The sequence below is a fragment of the Pinus tabuliformis genome, chromosome J, assembly GCF_031772625.1.
Source record: "Pinus tabuliformis cultivar Carrire ecotype Pingquan chromosome J, CPIR1, whole genome shotgun sequence".
In the NCBI taxonomy this organism is placed as follows: Eukaryota; Viridiplantae; Streptophyta; class Pinopsida; order Pinales; family Pinaceae; genus Pinus; species Pinus tabuliformis.
The window spans coordinates 60,106,858-60,122,434 of NC_142295.1; the positions used below are offsets into that span (position 1 = coordinate 60,106,858).

Consider the following 15,577-nt stretch of genomic DNA (forward strand, 5'->3'; position numbering starts at 1 on the left):
CTATTTGATTGATTTTGACTGGCTGAGATTATAATTAGACCTACGATTGCTTAGCTAAAGGCAATTTGGTGAAAGCATTATAGTAATTAAATTTAGATTGTAATAAGATTTTTATCGGCTTGTCTCAAGGACATATCCATGAGACATCATCATGTGATTAGGTTTTTAGATATCCTAATTAACATAATGATTTTCATTTTGTTCTGGTTTAGTGCAATATCTGATTGAGTAGATTTATAATTATGTTCAGCATTTTAGTTTAATTTACTCAATTAGGTATATCTTTTCTATAATAAATCTTAGTTAAGAGATGTACATGCACAACAAGGATTTTGGTGCCTAAAATATGTTTATACTGTAGTGTTTGGGTCTACATGTTCACTGGCAGTGGTCCCCATGCTTCTGTCCCCACCACAAGAATTTGCGGTTGAACACCACCAATGGTGGGTTGAAGCTGGTCAGCACTTTCTATGTGCCCTAAACCCTTGCCCAGAGTCCAACTCTACTCTCACTTAATAGTTTCACAATTGCTCATTTGTGCATGATTCAAACTTTGTTATCTCTGATCTAGTTGAAGCAAATTTATTAGTAGATTTGTAGGTAGTTAAAGAAGAATTGGTAGCATATTTGTCCGATCATACCAAAGAAGATGGCACATCCTCGGTGCTAGAGCCTCCTCTTTCTCCTCCGCCTGCATGCACTTTTGCAATCATCCTTGAACAAGTTAAAAAGTTTGAGAAGTCTAGTTTAGTAACTCATGCGGTGACCTATATCTAGTTTCGGTATTAATGGTGCTACAATAATGGCTACACCCACGATTATCATGAGCAACATACCGCTACCACATGTTCCAACATATGATGGACAGTCCAACGACCTTTGTCATGTGCTTTTGGTACAAAATTTCCTTTCAGTGGCCCCAGCAGAACATATAAGATGGATTCCAGCAAAACTACTTCGCCTACACCGTACAAAAAGAGGCCTTCAAATGATGAATATATATGATGCTGCGACCCATCTTGTTCCAAGAGTTATAGAAGCTTCTTGACAACACTTCCAAATGATAAAATAAGTCCTCGGCTATTGAGATGCAGAGTTGCCACAGGTCGCTCCCTGTGCCCATGTGACAACGTGAAAGATATGTATATTTTGTGAATATTATCGACTCTTCTACTCCCGTTCACAACCTCGCTGTAAATGTCGCCCATCAATTCGATCATCTGGATCAAGAAATATCCCAAGTCTACAAATTATTTTGTTATATCCTCGCATAGCTACAATCTGTGATCCATAAACAGTAGGCATATGGCCAGTCCATCTCGTTAATACAGATGCTCAATTACGTTTTGAGCTTGTAATTTTTTTTTAGGTTTTTTAATGTTGGTTTACTAATCTGTCACGTGTATGCTCGTGATGGCTCTTTGAAATTTTTTGTACTGTCTGCAAATTCTTATAATGCAATGGAAGGAAATTCACAGCAATAAAAAAAATTAAGGCAATGGCATAATTTTACACAAGAAATACCCTGGAAACTCAAATGGGAACATAAGCAATATGAGGTCAAACTATTGATTTGGTGTAGAATTGGATGTGCTCTAGCTACAAAAATTGGTGGAGAGGCTAAAGCACGTGAGATCTCCAAGACCCAGAAATGGTTTGGGTAGAATCTAACCGGTTTGGGAGATATTAAAATAATTAATATTTTTAATGGAGTTCCTAAGTCTAAACTTAGGAAAAATAAAATATCAATGGGTATTAATATAAAACTGGGTTAGAATGGTCCAAAAGTCATGGATCAAGCCAAATCTAATCTTAGCCATTGATTGGAGATTTAATCTCGGCCGTTGATGGACCAATGAGAAAAGTATAAGAGGAGGCTTGAGGGTCAGTTGAAGAACACACCGAGAGAGATCAAGAACTCGATTTTCTGGGGCAAGGTTTACTGAGGAAATTGAGTGAAGTGATTTGAGTTGTAGCTGAGGGGCAGTGAATACATAGCAAAGACGTAGAGTTAGTATTGGGAGGATTAGTGCAGAAGCCGGGAGAGGTTGACACAGAGCTAGCGAGAGGTCGCGCAGAGGCAGCCAGAGGCCACGCAAAGCCAGGGAGGACCAGCGTGTGAGACGCAGAGGCTCCAAAGGCTAATGCAGAGCCTCGAGAGGCTGACACCGGGCCAGATAGGTTGACGCTGGGCCAGAGAGGCTGACACAGGCCCTAGAGGCAGCGCTGGGAGATTTTCGTGGGACAGATTGGAGCTAGAGAGTTGGATAGGGTGACGCAGTCCCTATCAGGGTGACGTAGAGTAGCAAAAGTTGTATTGTTGCTGTGGGATCGTTCATCCGGTGATTTAGCCGAAATATTTGTCTCCGACTGAGAGGTACTACTGCCGAGGGCATTCTCTGTTGGGTGAGCCATTTCTGGCACCCTGGTTGTATTCTGAAACTGCATAATAATAAAACCCTCTAAATAGAAGCACCGGTTTTCCTACATTGGGTTTTTCCGGGGACATTAGTCCAAAACCAACAGTGTCACTTGTGTGCTTGTTTCTTTCAATTGATGATCTGTATGTGTTGATACTATACTGGTATTTATTTTCAGTATTTACATGGTAAATAACTTGTTAAGTAATTGAACAAGTATGAAGAAATAAATCAGAGAGTACAGGAAGAATTTCTAACGGTTAGACTTAGAAATTCCAACATCATATCAAAGCGTGGTTGCAGATCATAGGATAATTGAAGGCATCAGCTGAGCAGAGTAGCAGCAGTAGAAACAGTTGTCCCGAGTGACAAAAGTTGTTCCTAGCAACAAGCAGCAGGGAAGGGGTGACACAGAGAGCCCGCGTCATCAGTTCGAGCCAGGAAGAGGATCAACGTTGAGGTAGAAAGGAGCAGACCTGACCTACGCAGTGCTCAATCATCTTTCTCAGTAAGGAAGGATCGACGATGTGGCTAGGAGGTGCAGATTTTGCTGGTACCAGGATTGCGCAGAGCCTAGCGGCTCGACCTTCAGATTGTTGAGGCATAGGAGGCTGTGGGTGAGTTGCAGAGCAAAGCTGGTGGGGTACTGTGCTTAGAATAGTGCCTAACAGGGCAAGACCAAGGAGGAGGGAGTTGCTGCCGAGGATTTCTGACCAAGAAATCTGGATCAGTGGTGCAATTGCACAAACGATCGGAGTGTGGCATCTCGACATTGGCAGAGGGGTTTCCAGGAGGGAAATCGAGGCTCAAAGGGAGTCACACTGAGAACTTCCAGATGGGAAATTGAGAGACTCGAAAGAGTCAAAAGAGGAGCAGCGAAATGGCAGTGAATGGGCTGAGAAATCAGGATAGACTAGACGGAACCTCGAACTTCATAGTCTAGAAGGCCAGGATCTTTTCCATTCTAGACAGGCATCACATCAAACACTTCGCCTTAAAAACGATAGCGAACCCAATTGACCTGGCTAAAAATGAGAAGTACGAGGAGGTAATGGCCAGGGCTAAGTGCATCATTGTTGACGAGGTCAAGGATCATGTGGTACCACATATTGCCGAGAAGGGTACGGAAAATGAGTTGTGGGATGCCTTGAAGAAGTTGTATCAGCATACTTCTGTGCAGAGGAAGATGTTTCTAGAAAATCAATTGCGTTCCTACCAAATGCAAAGGGGAGAGCAGATAGATATCTTCCTCGGGCAATTGACAGAGATCTGGGACCACCTGACTTCCATAGGGGCCACACCGGATGAGGAGATGTTGGTGAGGATCACATTGAATGCAGTCTCAGAGGATTGGGAGGTATTTGTCCAAAGCTTACTAGGCAGGGCAAGCCTTCCGAATTGGGAGGAACTATGGACGACTCTTCGTCAAGAAGAGATCAGACGGTTGACCAAGGCGGGAAGCAACAGCAAGGGGATCAGAATCAAAAAGGAGGAAGAGCAGGATGCTGCTCTAGCATCTACGGGAAAGCAGGAGAAACAGAAGAAGAAGGACCTCTCCAAGGTCAAGTGCTTCCACTGTGGGGAACTGGGTCACTATGCGAACCAGTGTCCAAGGAAGAAGAGCAAGGGAGAGGCTTCTGAGACCAAGGCAGTGCCAGTGAGGGCAGAGAAAGAAGTGGAGACAAATGACGATTGTGCCATGAGTGCTCATGCACCACTTGAGAGGAAGTGGGGAGACATCGAACTGTAGCCAAATGGACTACAGACAATGAGGGGTAGGATCCTCGAGGTACCCAACCTCTTAGATTACACCTGGCTACGGGAGCCCCAAAGAGGAGTAGCAGGATTGGCGGATGTCAGTAGAGACGAATGCGGATGGAGCAACAGAGAGTGCTACAGTGCAGAGTCCTAGGACAACGTGAGGCAGCAGTGTGAGATGCATGGCATTGTTGTAGCAGTGCAGAGGTCAGTGGAGGGAGCACTTGTCAGCGACAGAGGGAGCTTCAACATCGGGAGTGTTTCTAGCCTGACAGAGATGTCAGATTTGGGAGGATCAATTACTTTCTTCTCAGTAACTGAATTGCAGTGCAACGGTTAGCAGTGGCAGTGCTATGGGCAACAGGATGCAGCATGATGAGAGGGGATGCAGTGCAGATGCAGCAGTGGCAGTGGCAAGGCCATGGGTAGCAGCACAAATGCAACAGGAGTTGCCGTACAGATGCAGCAATGGCAGTGGCAGGGTCATGGGCAATAGTACATGATGCAGTGGTGCAGAGGATGTTGGGCAGGGAGGCTTAGCATCAGCACAAGGACCGATGCTGGATGATCAGGGTGATACTCAGTGAGGAGTATTACTAGAGCACAGTCCTCGTTAAGAGGGAGTGTTGATTTGGGGTAGCATCGGATGTGCTCTAGCCACGAAAATTGGTGGAGATGCTAAAGCACATGAGATATCCAAGACCCATAAATGGTTTGGGCAGAATCTAACCAGTTTGGGAGATATTAAAATAATTAATATTTTTAATGGAGTTCCTAAGTCTAAACTTAGGAAAAATAAAATTTTAATGGGTATCAATATAAAACTGGGTTAGAATGGTCCAAAAGTCATGGATCAAGCCAAATCTAATCTTAGCAGTTGATTAGAGATTTAATCTCGGTTGTTGATGGACCAATGACAAAAGTATAAGAGGAGGCTTGAGGGTCAGTTGGAGAACATACCGAGAGAAATCAAGAACTCGATTTTCTGGGGCAGGGTTTGCTGAGGAAATTGAGTGATGTGATCTAAGTTGTAGCTGAGGGATAGTGAATACATATCAGAGAGGCAGAGTTAGTACCAGGAGGATCAGCTCAGAAGCCAGGAGAGGTTGACGCAGAGCCAGCTAGAGGCCATGCAGCGGCAGCCAGAGGCCACGTAGAGGAAGCCAGGAGTTGTGCAGAGCCAGAGAGGGCCAGTCTATGAGACGCAGAGGCTCCAGAGGGTGACGCAGAGCCCCGAGAGGCTGGTGTTGGGCCATATAGGCTGACGCTGGGCCAGAGAGGCTGATGCAGGCCCTAGAGGTAGCGCTAGGAGATTTTCGTGGGACAAATTGGAGTTGGAGAGCTGGATAAGGTGACGCAGTCCCTATCAGGGTGACACAGTCCCTATCAGGGTGATGTAGAGCAGCAGAAGCTGTATTGTTGTTGTGGGATCGTTCATCCATTGATTTAGACAGAATATCTGTCTCCGACTAAGAGGTACTATTGTCGAGGGCATTCCTTGTTGGATGAGCCATTTCTGGCACCCTGGATGTATTCTAAAACTGCATATTAATAAAACCCTCTGAATAGCTGCACTAGTTTTCCCGCATTGGGTTTTTCCGGGGACATTAGTCCAAAAACAACGGTGTCACTTGTGTGCTTGTTTCTTTCAATTGATGATATGTATGTGTTGATATTGTACTAGTATTTATTTTTGGTATTTACATGGTAAATAACTTGTTAAGTAACTGAACAAGTAGGAAGAAATAAATCAGATAGTACAGGAAGAATTTCTAACGGTTAGACTTAGATTACTAATGTTGGTTTACTAATTTGTCACGTGTATGCTTGTGATGGCTATTTGAAATGTTTTGCACTGTCTGCAAATTCTTATAATGCAATGGAAGGAAATTCACAGCAATAAAAAAAATTCAGGCAATGGCATCATTGTACACAAGAAATACCTTGGAAGCTCAAATAGGAACACAAGCAATATGAGGTCAAACTGGAATCTCTTGGCAAGCAGTTGATTACAATGGTTCAACAAAATGCAGCAACAAACAAAGCTTGTCTTATTGCAACATATAATTGCTCCTTGGCCAATCACCCCCATGTCATGCATACTCAGTGCATCACAACGTCAACTTGGCTTTGGGTTGTTTTGCAGGTCTTCTAAGCCTTTACTTGCAATTTATACAACCAAGAATATCTTCTAGAGGTGACAAGATGAGCATTGCTCTTGTCTCTTGACCTTCTTCTGAGAAACTTTCAGTAATGGCTCTTGGTGTGTTTTGTTTTGTTTTATTTTTCTAGACAGAGGAAAATGATCCTATTCTTCAAGTCATTCTACTGTTTGGAAGCTTAGCAAACTCATTTCAGAAATTTGTGTTAGGCCAATGGAAAGACCACAAACTAAGGTCCCAAATTTGATTCAAGTACATCAACAATCAGCTATGTTACTCCTCATTTTAGCAGTGGGTAACCCTAGCAAATTGCTTCATATTGTTGATTTGGGGTAGCATTGGATGTGCTCTAGCCACAAAAATTGGTGGAGAGGCTAAAGTACATGAAATCTCCAATACTCAGAAATGGTTTGAGTAGATTCTAAACAGTTTGGGAGATATTAAAATAATTAATATTTTTAATGACTTAGGGAAAATAAAATATTAATGTGAATTAATATAAAATTGTGTTAGAAGGGTCTAAAAGTCATGGATCAAACTAGAGTTAATCTTAGCTATTGATTAGGGACTTAATCTCGGCCATTGAATTGTCAACGAGAAAAGTATAAGAGGAGGCTTGAGGGTCACTTGGAGAACACACCGAGTTGATCAAGAATTCGATTTTTCTAGGGCAGGGCTTGCTGAGGAAATCGAAGGAGTGATCAGAGTTGCAGCTGAGGGGCAGTGAATACAGAAGCAGAGAGGCAGAGAGGGTACCAAGAGCATCAGTGCAGACGCCGGAAGTGAGGGATGCAGAGCCAACTAGAGACCACGCAGAGCCAGTCAGGGCCCACGCAGAGGTAGTGAGGAGCTGCGCAATGCTAGAGAGAGCTAGCGTGGGTGATACAAAGGCTCTAGAGGCCGACGCAGTGCCTGCAGAGGCTGACGTTGGGCTAGAGAGGCTGACGCAGTCCCTAGAGGCAGACACTGGAGATTTCGTGGGGCAAATTAGCGCTGAGAGCTGTGGGATGGTTCATCCAGGGTTTTAGCGGAATATCTATCTCCGATTGAGAGGTACTACTGCCGAGATCATTCTCTATTGGGTGAGCCAGTTTGGCACCCAGATTGTATTCTAAAACCGCTTAATAATAAAACCCTCAGATAACTGCACCGATTTTCCCGCATTGGGTTTTTCCGGGGACGTTGGTCCAAAAACAACGGTGTCACTTGTGTGCTTGATTTTTCCTTCAGTTGATGATCTATAATGTGTTGAGCATGTACTTGTATTTATTTTCAGTATTTACATGGTAAATAACTTGTTAATTAAACAGAACAAGTAGGCAGAAATAAATCAGAAAGTACATGAAGGATTTCTAACAATTAGACTTAGAAATTCCAACATGGTATCAGAGCGTGGTTGCAGATCACAGGAGAATTGAGGGCATCAACCGAGGAGAGCAGCAGTAGCAGAAATAGTTGTCCCGAGTGATGGAAGTCATTCCTAGCGATGAAGTAGCAAGGGAGGGGTGACGAAGTGCCTGTGTCATCAAGTTTGAGCCGGGAGGAGGATCAGTGCAGTGGCAGAAGGGAGCAGACCTGACCTACGCAGTGCTCAGTCATCTTTCTCAGTCAGGAAGGATTGACGTCCGTGGCCAGGAGGTGCAAATTTTGCTGGTGTCGGGATTGTGCAGAGCCTAGAAGCTCTAACCTTAAGTTTGTTGAGGCATAGGAAGCTATGGGTAACTTGCGGAGTGAAGCTGGTGGGGTACTGTGATCAGAACAGTACCTAACAGGGCAAGACCAAGGAGGAGGGAGTTGCTATCGAGGATTTCTAGCCAAGTAATCTGGATCAGTTGTGCAGCTACACTAACGATCGGAGTAGGGGCATCTCGACATTGGCAAAGGCCTTTCCAGGAGGGAAATTGAGGCTTAGAGGGAGTCACACCGAGAACTTCCAGAAGGGAAGTAGAGGAGCAGCGAAATGGCAGTGAACGGGGTAAGAGACCAGGACAGACTGGATAGACCCTCAAACTTTGTAGTCTGGAAGGCCAAAATCTTGTCCGTTCTAGACAGGAATCGTTTCAAGCACTTCACCTTGAAGACAATAGCGATCTGAATTGACCCGGTTGAGAACGACAAGTACAAGGAGACAATGATGAGGGACAAGAGCATCATCCTTAACAGGGTCAAGGACCATGTAGTACCACATTTTGCCGAAAAGGAAACGGCAAATGCGATGTGGGAGGCCCTAATGAAATTGTATCAGCATACTTTCATGCAGAGGAAGATGCTACTAGAAAATTAGTTGCGGTCATACTAGATGCAGAAGGGAGAACAGATTGACACCTTCCTCGGTCAATTGAAGGAGATCCGGGATCAGCTGACTTCCATAGGGGCCACACTGGATCAACAATTGATGGTAAGGGCAGCCCTAAACGCAATCTCAGAAGACTGGGAGGTGTTTGTCCAAAGCATACTGGGCAGGTCGACCCTTCCAGATTGGGAGGAACTATGGGCGGCTCTTTGCCAAGAAGAAATCAAAATGCTGACCAAGGCGGGAAGCAGTGGTAAGGGGGTTAGAATCAAGAAGGAGGAAGAGGAGGATGCTGCCCTAGCATCTGAGGGAAAGTAGGAGAAACGGAAGAAGAAGGACCTCTCCAAGGTCAAATGCTTCCATTGTGGGGAATTGGGTCACTATGCGAGCCAGTGTCCAAGGAAGAAGAGCAAGGGAGAGGCTTCCGAGACCAAGGCTGCGCCAGCAAGGGCGGAGAAGGAAGTGGAGACAGATGATGACTGTGCCATGAGTGCTCACACGCCACTTGAGAGGAAGTGGGGAGACATCGAGCTGTAGTTAGATGGACTACAGGCGATGAGGGGCAGGATCCTCGAGGTACCCAGCCTCTTGGATTATACCTTGCTACGGGAGCCCCGAAGAGGAGTAACAGTACTGGCGGATGTCAGTAGAGATGGATGCGAATGGAGCGACAGAGGGAGCTACAGTGGAGGATTCCCAAGATAGCGTGAGGCAGCAGTGCGAGATTTATGGAGTTGTTGCAACAACGCAGAGGTCAGAGAAGGGGCACTTGTCAGCGATAGAGGGAGTTTCAGCATCGAGGGTGTCTCTAGCCTGACAGAGATGTCAGAGTTACTTCTCAGTAACTGAGTTGTAGTGCAGCAGTTAGTAGTGGCAGTGCAATGGGCAGCACGATGCAGCATGATGAGAGGGGCTACCATACGAATGTAGCAGTGGCAGTGGCAGAGCCATGGGTAGCAGTACATGATGCAACAATGATGTTGGGTAGCAGGCCTAGCATCAGCACCAGGACCGATGTCGGATGATCAGGGTGATGCTCAGTGAGGAGTATTACTAGAGCACAGTCCTTGTAAGAGGGATTGTTGATTTGAAGTAGCATCGGATGTGTTCTAGCCACAAAAATTGGTGAAGAGGCTAAAGCACACGAGATCTCCAATACCCAGAAATGGTTTGGGCAGATTCTAAACAGTTTGGGAGATATTAAAATAATTAATATTTTTAATGGAGTCCCTAAGTCTAAACTTAGGGAAAATAAAATATTAATGTGAATTAATATAAAACTAATAGGGAAAATAAAATATTAATGTGAATTAATATAAAACTATGTTAGAAGGGTCCAAAAGTCATTGATCAAGCCAAAGTTAATCTTAGTTGTTGATTAGGGATTTAATCTCGGCTGTTGAATTGTCTACGAGAAATGTATAAGAGGAAGCTTGAGGATCACTTGGAGAACACACCGAGTTGATCAAGAATTTGATTTTCTGGGGCAAGGCTTGCTGAGGAAATCGAAGGAATCATCAGAGTTGTAGCTGAGGGGCAGTGAATACAGAAGCAAAGAGGCAGTGAGGGTACCAACAACATCAGCGCAGAAGCCGGGAGTGAGGGACGCAGAGGCAGCAAGGAGCTGCGCAGTGCCAGAGAGCCAACGTGGGTGACGCAGAGGCTCTAGACGCTGACGCAGGGCAAGTTGAGGTGACGCTGGGCCAGAGAGGCAGATGCTGGAGATTTCGTGGGGCTGAGATCTGTGGGATTGTTCATCCGGGGTTTTAGCCGAAATATCTGTCTCCAACTGAGAGGTACTACTACCAAGATCTTTCTCTATTGGGTGAGCCGATTTGGCACCCAAATTGTATTCTAAAACTGCTTAATAATAAAACCCTCAGATAGTTGCACCGGTTTTCCCGCATTGGGTTTTTCGAGGACATTGGTCCAAAAACAACGGTGTCACTTGTGTGCTTGTTTTTTCCTTCAATTGATGATCTATAATGTGTTGAGCATGTACTTGTATTTATTTTCAATATTTACATGGTAAATAACTTTTTAATTAAACAGAACAAGTAGGAAGAAAGAAATTAGAAAGTACATGAAGGATTTCTAACAGTTAGACTTAGAAATTCCAACACATATTGTATCTTTTAGTTGTGACAGGTGGGGTAATTGTTTCCATGGACATTGATGGAAGATTTGATGACAGATTTATGGATCATGCATGGTTCCTTTGTTGAAGCCCCTTGATGTTTGGACATGGCACCTGCTTCCTTCATACTTTTGGGCATTTTCTCATTTTTTAGGCGGTCTCACGAATCTTGAGGCAATTCACGTATATCAAGGCACTGGTCACATCTTCCAAGGCACAACTGAGCTATTCTCACTTGCATGGATCCCCTCTTGACATGCCACATTAATGATATTAGAGAACTCACACATTTTTCATCTTTTGAGCTATTTTACACTAGATTTGGGAGCCAGTCCACTCCTTTGGACGTCACTCTAGCTGTTGGGGGTTTTATGACCCACTATTTTGACTTGTAGGGTCACTTCCATGCTTCATGGAGGTGTTTTGACTTGAGATATGGACATGATCATGCCTTGGAGACATATCTTGAGGGTTCATTAGCATTATTTGAGGAGCTTCCCCTTTTCGAGGGTTCCTTTTCATCATTTTAAGGACATTTTTTTTCCTTGGAGGTTATATGTTCACCTGTGTGTCCCCATCCAGTAGGTTGTTAGGATCTTAGCAACATTGCTAATCAGATTGGTAACATTTTTTGGCATCGTTGTCAGGGATAAGGTTGAATAATCCAACATTCCAATGACATTTCAAAGATATATTCCAAGGTGTAAATTGTTCCCATCCACAACTAACATTTTTTGGCTTCAATGTTGAGGATAAGGTTAATTAATATAGCATTCACTGACATACCCTTGGTAAGGTTTCATTTATTTGTACATTGATGAGATTGGTATTATTATTGCTAACTTGCAGGATCTCACTTGACAACTCCACTTCGACAAAATCTCATGAAGTACAACACACAAACCACTATCTAAGGTAAAGAACAAGGTAAGTAAGGTATGTATTAACAACTCCATTATGATATTTGTGATATTTTGTTAACATTTTTCATCTCAAATTTTCAATCTAGCCTTACTACAAAATTTTAAAACACTAACAAAATGATGGAACTTCCTACATGGCTAACAGAATGCTATGCTCTAGCTGATTTCTCAAGATGTTAAGGTTTTCCCCATGAACATCCTTACATAGACTTAGAGCCAAGGGCCATCCCGAGATTTCGTGGATATGGTGATTCAACATAGCAACATAACTATGCATTTAATGAATTCATCAACAACAATTTCCTCTTCCACCAAGACACAGTGATCAAATTTTTTGACCAAGAAGAAGAAGGATCTGTCCAAGATCAAGTGCTTCAAGTGTGGCAAGTTTGGCCACTACAGTACCTAGTGTCCTCAGAGGAAGAAGGACAAGAATGAGAAGCAGGATCATGCAACGACATCCTCAAAGATAGATCAGTTGTCCTCCAAGTTGGAGGAACAATTCACCTTGTATGCAGCTATAATTCCAGGACAGAGGTGGGGAGACATCGAGTTCTAGACTCCAAAGTTGCGCAGAGCTGGGCAGGGTCCATAGAGGAGAAGCAGTTGCAATTTACTCCTCACATGGATCATTACCCTTGCAATAGGGACCCATAGTATTCAGTACCAGGAGGATCAATGTCAGTTGGTCCAGTCAGTTTCGGAGTGACAATTGCAGACTAGTTGCAGTCAGATGTTGAGGATCATAGAGCAGTGTCGATAGCAATGCAAGGGACACAATGCAAAGTCAACAACAACACAAATTTCCCAATGGACAACGCAGAGGCTTGTAGCAGTCAGAGACTCGGGAGACAAATGCAACACAAAGACACAGCTGATTTAGATTTTTGGATACTTTTCAGTTGCAGTAGTTGCAGCAGCAACAACAATAGTGAGAGGGAGTGTTAGTTGGGTTGCAGTGCAGATGTAGAGTTGGCAGCAGTACAGGTTGTATAGTGCAGTGTCAGCAATAGCACAAATGTAGCATGGTTCAGCTACAACCAGTAGCAAATGAATCCGAGTTAGCGCAATGGTTGAGGGATAGTGGCAAGCAGCTACAGTTGTCAAACATCAACAGCGTGTATTGGAGGATGATGTAGAGACAGTGTTGTAGTAGTGCAACACTAGAACACCTTCCTCACTAAGAGGGAGTGTTAGTTTTTGTAGCATCGGATGGTGTTGTAGTCTCAAACTTTGTGGAGAGACTAAACCAAATGAGATATCCAAAACCTGTAAATCATTTCTAGATATTCCACCTAGATACAACTCAATTAAATTAATTGACCATCATTTAAATTTTTCCTAAGTCTAACTTAGGAAAACTGATTAATTAACAGGAATTAATTGATAAAGGTGAGTATTCTCTAGAAACTCACAAGGATCGACTTAGAGATGATCTCAACCATTGATTAAGATTTAATCGTGGCCATTGAAGACTCAACTAGAGATTATAAGAAGAGGTCAATGGGGTTGGAAAAACACACACTTGTAGATCGAATTCCTTCGCAAAGGTCGAGTTTCCCAGCTACAGCAATTCAGCACAGAGAAGTTGTTAAAATTGGCAACTAGGGCCAAACTTCATGTGGGTCACCTTATTCATGGATGATAATATTTTTACTAGATTCCTCTCGTCGAGAGGTGTAGGATTGATCTAAATATCATCCGATTCCGATAAGTATTTATGGAGATATGAATTTATTTTGATTATGGACTAATTGTCAAAGTTGGCCAACAACTTATGTAGGCTCAGAAGCCCAACAGACACATCTATTCATCATCAACATTTGCTTATAAATATAGGATGTCTCCTCCTCATTTGGACACACACACTTCTCATCACATCTCTCTCTCTCCTGCGCAGAAAAAGAGTCTCTTCTCTCTCCTACACAGAAAAGACTCTATCTCTCACACGTGTGGAAAAGGGACGCAGATTTTAGGGCTGCAACTGCAGATCGGAACTTTGACCAGCATTGACCAGCATTCTCTCTCTCTGGACTGCGCAGTAGGTGAAGCTGACTCTCTTTGGAAGGCCGCATTTTTTGGTGAAGGAATCAAGGTGATCCGACCACCAGTTTGACAAATATTGACTGCCCTAGTTTAGGGCTGATCTAGGGTTTGTTGCTGCTGATGTAAATCAGATTTTTGTACTATTTCTCTCTGCTGAATTATTGAAGATAAAAGAAGATTTGATCAAAGGGTTTCCCCATATTGGGGTTTGTCCCTGGCTAGCTGCCACATCTTGTGTCTCTTGTCTTGGCTTGTTTTCTGTCGATCGTTTAATGTTCTATCTGCACTTTACTATGTACATGTGATTGCTAATCTATGGATAATAATAATAAAAATAAGTAAACTTCTCTAAGCATAGAACATACCATAACTTAACATGGTATTAGAGCTGAGGTGAAGACAAAGCCCAAGCAAGAGCAAGAGCAATCACCGAAGAGAAGGTTGGCAAGGCTATCTAAAAGAATTCATGGGGTCCTCATCACACTTCCCTGCTGAAGACAAGCTCCGTGAGAAGTCTGACTACCACGGATGGAAGATGTCTCTCGATCTAACATAAGAAGAACAAGAAGTGCTGGACCATGTGAGAGGCGGAGCTGTTGAGCTTCCATCAAATGCATCCACTGCTGCCAAGAACAAATGAACCAAGGGAGAAGTCAAAGCAAAGAAGATCATCCGGGACTCTATCGACAAGCGTTTGGTGGCCTATGTTTCTACGTTGAACACCTCCAAGGAAATCTACGATAGATTGGTGAGTTTATTTAAAGTTAATGATGCAAATCAAGTTCTGTTTCTTAGAAATAAGCTGAAGGAAATTAAGAAGGGCAAAGATGAAAATATGTAAGCATATTTTTTAAGAATCACTGAGATAAAAAACGATCTCCTATCCATTGGGGAAGTAATTCCTAATAAGAAAATGGCACTCACAACTCTTGGAGGACCACCATCTGTATGGTATATATTTAGGACTACTCTCCTCAACAATAATGTAATTCCTGGATTTGAGGAATTAATGGCAAGATGCATACAAGAAAAATCAAGGATGAAAGAACAGGAAATGCCCACACTTAAAGGTCATCCCACTGCCTTTTCTTCTCATGCTAAAAGAAGAAACAATTCCGAGGCTAAATCCAAAGGAAAGGCTGGACCAAAGGGTGGAAGAAAAGGACGATGTTACCATTGCAATAAACCAAGTCATTATGCAAGGGAGTGTCCTGATAAAAGGAACTCACACTGGGATGATGATCAAAATCCCTCTCAAGGCAATCAAAGAAATGGCAGGTCAAATGGCCGAGGTAAAAGGAGTGTTGGAAATCAAGGAAGAGGAAAACCATTCAAGAAGGCAAGAAATTCTAGGTATGAATCTAACAATGTTATCAATAAGCAGGTATCTACCAGCTGCTCTATCTACCTCTGCTCCTCCGGACTCGTTGGAAATTGGCTTATTGATAGTAGTGCCTCAAGGTACTTCACTGGTTACAAAGAAGTTCTCCATAATCTGATAGAGAAAGAAACCAACCTGGAAATTGTCCTTGGAGATAATATGAAATATCCCATGAAAGGTGTAGGCAATGTCTCTCTTAAATTGAATCAAGGTAATACAATCCACCTACAGGATGTATTATATGTACCTGATCTCAAAAAGAACCTGCTGTCCATTTCAGCAATGGAAGACAAAGGCTACAAGGTGGCTTTCAGCGATGGCAAGGTATGTGTATGGAAAAACAATATTAAAGATGCCTTCACTCTTGGGTTTCGAGTTGATTCATTATATCAGGTCGAAGGAAGTCCGCTAGGTGTCATGTCTTGTGTCACGTCTCTTCAGTCCGAACTATGGCATT

The 15,577-nt window shown here is 43.2% G+C and overlaps 1 protein-coding gene across 2 annotated transcripts in view; it reads right to left on the reverse strand.

Moving 5' to 3' along the window:
* The window catches only part of LOC149225502 (putative hydrolase C777.06c), a 311,218-nt gene that overhangs the window by 66,481 nt on the left and 229,160 nt on the right, over positions 1-15,577 (reverse strand). The gene's annotated exons all lie outside the window — the stretch shown is intronic.